Consider the following 11,344-nt stretch of genomic DNA (forward strand, 5'->3'; position numbering starts at 1 on the left):
TTCTTGGCAGGGATGTTCATCGAGAAGTTCGACGTAAACAAGTACGCCAAAGTTCTGAAGTTGTTGATGCATCCGGCTGGCAGGTTGCCAAACCATCGTTGGGCTATGCCCTTCAACGTAGCCGGGAATCACCGACACCAGGCGACATCATCCAACCCCTGTAAGTACATGAGGTTGGTATAGGCCATTAGGTTATCTTCTAGGTTGGTGGTACCGTCATAGGCACCGACCAACACGTTTTTCACCTTAGCCAGTTGTGCTGCCTCAGTAATTTCCCTAGAGAGTGTCGTTGGTTGTTCCCCGAGGTTAAGCAGCCGGAGCTGCCAGTCCATAGGCTGGACTTGTTGTGCCCCCTGACCCCCCAAGAGGGCCGGCTGCATGTATGGAGATCCATACGGCATGTACGGTGACCCGTACTGTACCGGTTGGATAATTTTGGGACCAGAACGTGCGGACGGACCGCATGACTGAATCCCTTTATCTGATTCTGAATACTTTATGGAAGCATTTCGAAAGCTGTCTGGGTAGGTTGACGTTGAAGCCGACGCGGACAACTACAGACATCTCTTTTCTTGGATGAGCATCTCGGCATCAGAGTAAGTCTTTTTTTACCCATCCGACATCCTTTGCCCTGTCTCAGGGAAACGAAGCTTTGAGACGTTCATCGTGGACCCATCCGCCACCTTTGGTTTCGGGTGAGGGGTAGGCACACGATCTTTCAGCGCCTTCTTCCCGGAGGACGGGAGCTTTTTAGCCGGCTGACCCTTATGAGGGCCAGTGGACTTGTTTAGGAGGCTCTTTATCTCGCCCTTGAAACTTGTCATGAATTTCATGAATTCGTCTCTCGTAACGGGAGCTCCTTCTACCGCCTGGGTTGTCCCAGTTAGCCTGCCGGTTGGGCTGCTTGGAGCGGCCTGACTTCCACCCCGCTCCTTTATTTCTTTGGAGCGGATGTATTTTGTTCTGAAGGACCCGTCTGGGGCCACATAGGTGTCGATTTCGTAATCGTCACCACTTTCTGGGTCCGTATGGACCTCAGGCTCGACCGTAGGCCGTTTGCCTTCATTCATTGGTACAATTTCAGAAGCCATCTAGGAAGTACCCTCCCCACAGACGGCGCCAAATGTTTCGGGGGTTTTTGATGTGTCCTGCGGGAGAGTTACAATCCCTAGTATGTGCAACCGACGCCTGTACCTGCAAAACTACGAAGACTGCGGTTGGTGGGAGCTTCGCCTCCGACGATCAAGTCAGTAACTTACAGGAGGTAATAAGTGCAAAAATGGTAAATACTCCTCGCTAATACAGGAGGATTCTGCAATTAATATTGCTCGGGATTGGTGTAAGTGTTTATGGATGTTTATGAATGCCCAATAAATGAGATTTGACCCACTATTTATAGTGGGGAGACCAGTACCCTTTCTAGGGTTCAACGGACACGTGTCAACAGGGGATTGGCGCCCTGTTGACCTATGGTTGGCTGCCACGTGTCGCAAGGCCATTGGGCCACGTGTCTCGGGTAATTTTTACCCCAAACAGATGTAAAAGAAAAGTGTTGCGATTATTACGAAATGGAGGGAAAACTAAAATATCAACCGTTGACATCATTCTATTTTAAAATTAGACACATGACATATTGTCATTAAAATTCTCACTTCAAAAATATAAAATTATCATCATTTTATGATTTTATATTTTTTTAATTAAAATTCTAGTCACCTATATTATTAGTAGTATTAATTTGTGAAAACAATCTATTCTCTCTAATAATAATAATTTAATTGTTTTTTTTCCTCAAGTACCCCTTTTATCATTCAATTTTTCGAGTTCTATTTTTTAAATATATATATATGTATTTGATGTATATTTATTTTTGGAAAAATTATCAAAAATAATACTACCTTCGCTCCTGAAAGTTCGACTCACTTACTATTCATCTGGTCAAAATAAAATAACTTTGACCACATATTATGATTTATATAATAAAAATAAATTAATATGAGGGGTCTTATTAGATTCCCCTTACTATAAAATTTTCAAATATCAACTTTTTATAATTTTCACTTATACATAGCCGAAAATATTCATGGTCAAAGAAGTTCATTGGAGACCGCGCAAATGCGAAATGAGTTGAACTTTCAGGAATGGAGGGAGTACAAACTTTGAGTTAAACGTTAAAAATAAGTCAAACTCGTACTTTTCATTATTTCTAAATAATACAAACTTTTTTTGGGGGGCGGGGGGGTTTGCTTTAAACAAGATAGTTTACCTGTAATCTTCATGACCGGTTAATTTTTTTTTTTTTAATAAATATGTTTAATAGTTTAATTAACTATTAATTAAAACTTTAATTATGGTTAATAATCAAAATAATTTTTTTTCAAAAAAAAAACCTTATCCCCCACCTACCCCCCTCACCAGCCACTGCCGGCAGCAGCTCCCTTCCCTGCCCTCCAACACCAGCCGTGCCCAGACATCTCATCCCTGGCCCTTGCGCTGACCTATCCCCCTCGTCGCGCGTCCCCATTTCCCATCTCCCTCCTTCCCCACGAAATCTCTCTCCTTCCCCCACGAAACCCCCTAAAACTATCCCCTACCACCAAAAAACCCTAACTGGACCACACGAACTATCTTTAAGGTTTCGATTAGGATTTTCAAAGGTGGGGAATGGGTTTTAGGGGTTTTGTGGGTGGAGGAATGGTGGTTTCAGGGAAACTTGGTGGTTAATTAGGGGAAAGAGAGAAAGGGCGCGATGCGCGACAGGGTGAGTTGGGTCGGCGCCGGCGCCGGGGGAGGGTGAATCTCGCCGTAGCCGGCGCCGGAGGGCAGGGAAGGGTGGCAGCGGTTGCTGGGTTGGGTGGGGAATGGGTTTTTTAATAATAATAATAATAATAATCATCTTTTAAAAATAGAATACATTAAATAAATAAATAAATTAATTAAATTAAATTGCTAAACCAATAAAATTTTGACTCGTGTCCCTATAACTTGTTAATCAAGTCACTAACCGGTTGTAACTTGTTTTAGGCGGAAACCCCCCAAAGTCTGTATTATTTTGAAATAATCAAAAGTTCGACTTGTTTTTAGCGGACCGATCAAAGTTTGTACTATCTTCGTTTTTGAAATTTCGACTCACTTATTATTCATGCGGTCAAAATAAAATAACTTTGACCACATTTTATGAGCTATACAATATAAATAAATTAGCGTGTGAGATCATATTAGTTTCCCTTTATTATAAATAATCCAAATATCAACTTTTTATAAATTTCACTTATACACAATCGGAGTTATTCATAGTCAAAGATGTTCATTGGAGACCACGCAATTGCAAAGTGAGTCGAACTTTCAGGAAAGGAGGGAGTATTATTTTTGTAAATTTTTCCTTTGTTTTGGGAAATGTTTTATTTATTTATTTTTTATTTTGGCATGAAAATATAAACAAATTTAGAAAACTTATTTGTTCAAATCGTGCATCTCACGAGACTAATCTAATAACTAATACTAAACTAATTATCGCTGACTTCACCACTGTCATGTGTCAACTTCTTATAAAAAAATTAAAAATTCCTGTCAAAAGTTATAAATGACATCATCCCATTTTTTTCTACATTTTAAGATATAGCTAATGTTTGAAAAATGTAAATTAGTTATACATTTTCCTATTACTACACAATTTCCTATGGAGGTATAAAAAAAAAAATGCTATACATGCATTAAATACACTCTAGAAATTTTATACATAGTATTTAAAACTCTAACCAAGAATGACACATGTCCCCATCCTATTACACTTCTTTATCTTCTTCTCTAACCAAAGTGCCACATGTCTTCTTACATTATTAATTTTTGTATTACACCATCTTTCTTTTATTCTTTCATTAAACTTATACTTCATCCTTCATGCACACTTCATCCCTTCATCTTCATCTCTCCTCTTCAATTCAACCTTTTCCTATTCTCTCTTTAATTTTAGGTTCGCCCCCCCCCCTCCCCCCCGCCATCTTCTATATTTAAGCCTCTTTTTCAATTAAAGTTCTAAAATTTATATTTCTTTAATCATGTTTCCGATTACATATTATACTCCATAATGACTTATTGATATTTCCTCACTCATCTTTCAATGCAATTTTATATGAATAACTCGTGCATTGCACGAGCCAGAAGGCTAGTTGTTTAAATTTAGGAAACCATGACAAAAACACACTAACTACACTGATTTACGAGTGTTTTTGTCAGGAATTCCTAATTTTATACAAATTTCAAGAGTGTATTTGCAACCCTAAGGGCTACATATAGCATTACCAAAAAAAAATTAATAAAATTGGTGGTTGATCTTTGTTTTCCGTCTTTCCTCTTATATAGATTTTATTTTTCCCTACATTTATTAGTTTGTATGAGTTTGGAGTTTCTACTCTTTATTATTTTTCATCCACTAAACTGATATAATGGTAATATTTCATATATTTTATGTTAATTAGAATATTTAACATCATGTTTTTTAATTTTAGCTCAATTTATCTAATAAGATAAATCATTATTTATTACGTTTTTAATCAAATTATTTATATTACGCACATAAGAGCAAATTTTTTATTACTAAAACCTTGCATCGCACGGGACTAACCTAGTTCTTTAATATAAGCAATTCCAAGTCTCTAATGACAAAGTCATTTAAGCTAATTGTCATTTTAGGAACTTTAAATTCTAATGGCTAATATTTAAATGAAGTTTAGCTTATTATTGAATTTCACTTCCTTAATTAATTTATAAATATTTCATATTATTTATTTTATATTTTTTTATTATGGCAAGTTTTTTTCCTACCAAATTAGCTTGGGACCAAACTAATTGCATTTTTAAGCTCCGATGGTCAAGCTAATAGTTAGGGACTATTTAAAATTACAAGCAAGTCCCTACCTACAACCATTGGAATTGCTCTTATGTAATTGCTACAGTTTATATACTGATTGTATTTCATCCATATTATAAATTTTTGTAATACTATTTTTGTTTTCGAACAATATGATTGCTGCGGACAATGTTAACACAATTGTCAATGCATTAGTTGTTGGGTTTCTTAGCGTCCAACGCTACGTGGAAGGGAAACCCACCCAAGACCCGCTCACTAATTAAAGCAACTAAATATTTAATCACATAATTAACAACATAAAGAGAGAAGGAGAAAAGTCATTCTTACCCTCGACGCGTGCTTCGCTCGCAAATCGAGCTCTTACATCAAAAGCTCGAGCGTCACAATCGTGACCGCCTCCAACGGCTCGTACCCACGAACCCGACCCGAACGATCCAAGTCCCAAAGGTTAGTTGGGACCCAACCAATAAAAAACAGGAGTTTTACGAACTTAGAGATTTTCTCACCTAATGGGAGATGCCTCATTTAGTTCCACTCAAGTATCTTCCCATATTCCCAACACATGGGTATTTATAAGGGAATGCTACTTTAATTCCCATTCTCCCACCAATGTGGGAGAATTTGCATTTCCATCATAAAATGACAAGCAATTAATAATCAACAAGTGTCACATGGTGAGGAGAGTTTAGGTGAGGACCACCACCATGGTGGGACCATTGCCTTGCTCCCTAAGGTATGACTTTAAGCCTTGGTCCCCACTCTCCTCAAACCGGCTTCAAGCAAGGATTGTGTGCTAGCTGCCAGCCTTGCTGGCTAGCATGCACTGCCAGCACGCACAGCTAGCACGCATCAGCCCCTAGCCAGCACATGCGTGCTGCTAGCGAGCCAGGCATGCTGCTGTGCTGGGCGAGGCCCCTTCGCTGCTGCTCCTTGCTGCGTGGCGCTGCTCCTAGCTCACTGTGCTTGGTGCTGCCATGCGAAGGCACGCACACAAGCACGCAACTATGCAAAGGGCATGCACAAATACGCACACACGGATGGCTATCACAAGGTGCTGCTGCTGCTTGGTGCTGCCATGCGAAGGCACGCACGTAAGCTAGCACGCATGCTGCCGCCATGCGAGGCACGCACACGCACGCGAGAACGCATGGTGCTGCGATGGTGCTGCCATGCCAGGCACGCACACAAGCAAGCACACATGGTGCTGCGATGTTGTTGCCATGCGAGGCACGCACACACGCAAGCACCTAGTGCTAGCGATGGTGCTGCCATGTGCGTCCAGTGCTAGCGATAATGTGCCTAGCACACATGGTGCGTCTAGGCTTGCGCTTAGCCATGCATAGTGCATGCTAGCTCGAGCTAGCCTAGCGTCCACATGGCTAGGCCAATGTAATGCTACAGCTACGCTCGAACTTGTTGCTTGTTGATTTTGCGACGCTCGGTCTCGACGCCCTAGGCTCGTTATCCGACGTCTTTGTTCGTAAAACTCCGACGACTTATCAAATCCTTCGGATTGATTCGTCGTCTCGTATCGATTGTTCGATTAGGTTCGACCCGAAGGGTTCAGTCAAGATTAAGCTATAATATTAATTGTACATTAATATTACTGATCGGAAGCGGCCTCCACCTAGGCATTCCGATCACTTGACCTTACTGAAGAATTAGCTTTCCGATAATTCTGAACCTTCTATCGGAATAATACACTTGTTGGAAGGACACCATTCCTTTTAATCTCCTACTTGTCCTTCCGGACAAGTGTGCATACAGTGTATAGCCCATTTCCTATGTCTCTTAATGTCTCTTCGTGAACTATAAGGTAAGATTCATCGTCATCCTTATTACGTTCAGAAGTGTTTCTCGATCTCCAAGTTCGACTGTCAATAAGAAGATGATTTCTAAAATCCATCTGAGCACGGCCATGCATTTTCACAGTCTCACTCTTCGAGCGACCTTGTAAACAACAAAGACACATTCCCTACTGTTAATAGGGGGACATTCCCAGTCTTGTAACGTAAGCTTCCCTTACCAAGAGTTTCTAGTCACCTGAGTGTTGCCGTTATAATTCCCAGTTGCGGCAGACGTTTGACAAAATCAAAACGACTAATACTCAAACAAGAGAACTTCACGATACTCATGGTCGAGGAAAGAGGTTCTGATAGTTATAATGAGAAATGTACTTATGACAATTTTGAATCTCCTAAAGTACTCTCATAGGTTGATCTGGTGCAGTTCCAAACTAGCACCTGTGCAAATGATTTATGACTACTATGCCCTTGCAGCACAAGAAACGGTGTTTTAATATTTGTTATTTTAATATTAAATGTTCACTTAACAGATGTTTCTTTATCCAAGACATGGTCTTGATACCCTGTTTTGAATATTCTTAGAAATCGAATGGACTCATTATTTAATTCTAAACCACAATTAAATAGTTTGTGGAATTTTATTAGTAAGTTTATTCCACTATGAAACTTCCAAACATTTCATCTTATGATAAGTGGTTTTCTTCAAATGTTTCAAGAGTAATACTCTTCATTGAACATTTATAGAAATCACACCCATATTTAATATGCTTGATTTCTTTCATGCAATTGTGAATGTTGTTGTTCACCTTTTCAATGGGTTTAGTTACAATTTACTTCGCAAATCTCAACATATTCATTAATGAAAACTTTCATAATAAGATGATAGAATCTGAGAGTGTTATGGATTATATGTGATTTAGGATTTATTATCCATGTGATGGTTCCCACTCATTTCATGATTTGAGATCTTTCAACATGACTACCTACAATCAACTTTCGACAACGAACTTTCCATTGAACACTTTCTTATTATTGCCTTCTAGGCAACAATATTCTCAACATATATTTTAGTAAACATTCTGATGTTGCTTTTCTCGGATTTTATTCCGAATGACTCACAATGATTTGGGAGACCCTAATCACTTGTGATTATGGAAATTTACCTTAAATTTCCACACATTATACATGGATCCGCGTCCATGTTACCATTCTCAAGCCACGACGCATTCTTGCTCGTGCTTATAAACGACTTCCTATTTAAGGATCTAATCCTTACTAAGGATGTGCTTGCAACATCAATTCTCAAATTACAATTGTTTCTATGCGTCAAGAACTTATCCTCTTTTACTTATCAAAGTACTTTGGTTTTTCTTGACCATAATCTAACGATTCATCACTTAGATTTAGATTGGTATTTTATGCTTTTCATGCTCTAAGCATGTAAGTTGAGTGACGACTCCATATCATAGCATACATGATGGTTTTAATCGCATAATTATTCCCAATATGTTCCATTCATATGACCTTTTAGCTCATCCAGTTTCACTGAGTCTTGCTAAACTGTTTGCTATGTGATACGGTTGAAAGTCTCTACTAGAGCCTTTCTTGATTGACTTAGTATTTTCCCAGCTTATACTTAGTTGAAACATTTACTTAGTTTTATACATATGGGTTGAAAGCCTTTTCAAGTCCTTCATGTTTAACACAGTAAATTCCTCTACTCGTTTAAACATTTCATTAAGTCTATCCAATAGATCTTAATTCTCATTATGTAATAAGTATCGCCTTTTGCTTGGTCCATTGTAGAAAATCCTTTTCAAACCTAAGCATTTAGTATTTGATAGTCATTTCACAATAGTGTTCACAAACTTCTTGTTGGACCATACAAGATTGACCCTTGCTCCCACTAAACTTCTTGTTTATAAGAATTTTTCTGATTCTCCATAAGCCAAACCTTTAATTGACTTTATGAGAATGCATGTTCCAATTCCTACATGCAATGCTTCATTTAATCCCATAATGGATTTCTTGAGCTTGCTTTCAAATCTAGCATTTATTTAGAATTACAAAACCCTTAGACTATTTCCATAGTCTCTTCCAAAATCCAATTTTAGGAAGACGGTTTTGTATTTTTGCCATATTTCATATGCGCAATTTTTCTTGAACAATCACGAAAAGACTTTAGCGTTCCGATTGGTGAATAGTTTTTATTAAAATCAACGCCGTGAATTAATTGTATCCTTTTCAACCAATCTAGCTATGTATGCTTGTGCATTTCCACATTTGTCAGTTTTCTCCTTGAAAACTGATTTGCGATTGCTGTGTCTGTCACTCTTCACGCAAATGAATCAAGTTCCAAACATGATTTGCAAACATTGTGTCTATTTCGGATTTTATGGTCTCTAACCATTATTTGGAATTTGGATTTGTCGTAGCCAATTTACAAGACACTATTCCCTCACCATCCAATAGTTAATAGTATGCTTGTAAGTCTTAGGTTTATTTATAGGATTCAATCCAAGCCTTTGGTGAATTCTATACCTACACGGGGTAATAGGTTGAGCATTTACATTGTCTGTTTGATTCTGACCAATCTAATCAGCTGCTTCTAAAGCATTTTGATTGTCAGTTTTATCAGGTTGACACGGTTGCTCGTCCTCTCGAACTTCGTCGAGTTAGATTTTCCTCCCATTTGTCATTTTGGAAAGGCATTACTTTCCAGAAAGACACCATTTAGAGAAGCAAATACTATGTTCTCAATTAGGTTGTGGAGGTAATGCCCGTAGTCTCACTTGAATACTTACAAAGAGACATGTATATTGTCTTTGGGTAAAAGTTCGTTGTGAAACAAACAGCTAGCTCCTTCTCGAGCTATTTTAGCCCTTATTGAGCCACTTAGCTCCCACTGAGTAAATGAACTCCCACTAAGCTTAGAGCCCTAGACATATACTTAAAAAGACGCTAGAAACTATTTCTATCCATAACTGAGTATGGTGTCCTTTCTTAGCTTCGACACTTTTGTTTAGTGTAACATTAGTCATTTATGCCAATCTTTAAGAACTTTATAGGAAGGGATGTGATCCATCATCATTCGAGTCATTTCCAAATGGCATCGAGTTCTCCGTCAAGACACACTATGTTCTTTTGGAGCTCTTTATGAAATTTCAATTTCATATGTTTGATATGATCACACCTGGCTCAAGCAAACATCACTTTATCTAATCTAGATGTTTTGATATCTTGCCAAGTCGATTCTATACTTCACTGAAAATTTGAGCTACTCGAGGTCCAGTTTGCTCACATTTGATGAATATAGCCATATTCTTGCAAATTCTTGTGAGACATTGAAGTAATGAATTCCTTTTAGCTTTCGGAGTCAATTGTTTATACCTAGCACAATAGCTCCTTTGTTTGTCTATTTCAACAAGTAAGACTATCTTGTCTTAGAACGATTCCGAATCGATCATCTATCAAGATTCTATCTAATAGAGCCTTGAGTACGTTCTTGTTGTTAGTGACATTGCTAAAGGGTTTGGAACACAAATCATGTCCATGACTTGAACTTTGTGAGTTTCATGGTTGGGAAATGTTTGTTTATAATCAAGCATTCCTGACTCATGGCTTATTCGACCATGTCATTCAAGTAAACCTAGCAACTATTGCTTTTACTTTTGAATGTGAGTCTTTCCGTGTGTATACGGATCGTTTGCTGATTATGGAAACCATTATTTGTTCCAGCCTTGGCTTAAAAGGACTTTAAACAAAACAAGTGACCTTACAACTGATGTAGCATTACTTGCTTCATTCTAAGCTTGTAAGTCAATAACTTAGCTTGTCTTAAAAGGTTTGAGGTCACTTTCAAAGTGGAACACTCAAGTAGTATCCAATACTTGTGAAGATAACGAGTTGCTAAGTTGGCCATAATAACATGAACTCAAGGGTAGAAAAGAAATCTCATTCTTTTCTTTGTTCCTTGTTTCCTATATTTCTTATAGTACATCATCTCATAACTTTAAGAATCATTTCTTTAAGTTCCTCGACTTTTATACTTTGTTAGGTATAATTAAGCATCTAATGCGCCGCAAAACAAAGTTCTATCTTTTCAACTAATTTGTACCTGAATTACTTCATCAATGAGTCCTACTCATAAGCGTATGAAGTGAAAAGACATGTTGATTTGTCAACTATTGACAATTTTAGTGTTTTTTCAACTCAATATTTCATGTTTGTCAAATCTACCTAGTATTTTGAAAACATGATATCCAACCGTCCTTTCGGACTTTAGTCGTTTATGAGAAGTTGTATCTTAGAAGTGCCCTTTTCTTTCTTCGAGAACCATTATCGAAAGATTTATTTTACCAATCAATGGAAACAATATAATTTGATTTAGAATTCTACTAATATATAAGTGCAAAGTTTAACCATTTATCAAGATCATAATAAGTTTGAAATTCAAAGCATACATGTAAATTTTCAATCTTATTATGCGTCTTATCCACGTATTGAAAAATTGTCCCTTTTAGGCGAGAATAAGACGATTCCAAGATCCCAAAAATCAGAAAGTGATTAAGCATGCTTGTGATTGTCTTAACACTTAATATTTTAGGGTAAGCAATCCAATTACTAATAGCTCAAAGCTACTCTTGGTTCGATAAAACGTTGCATCTAA

This window comes from Chenopodium quinoa, unplaced genomic scaffold (genome assembly GCF_001683475.1).
Source record: "Chenopodium quinoa cultivar QQ74 unplaced genomic scaffold, ASM168347v1, whole genome shotgun sequence".
NCBI lineage: Eukaryota > Viridiplantae > Streptophyta > Magnoliopsida > Caryophyllales > Amaranthaceae > Chenopodium > Chenopodium quinoa.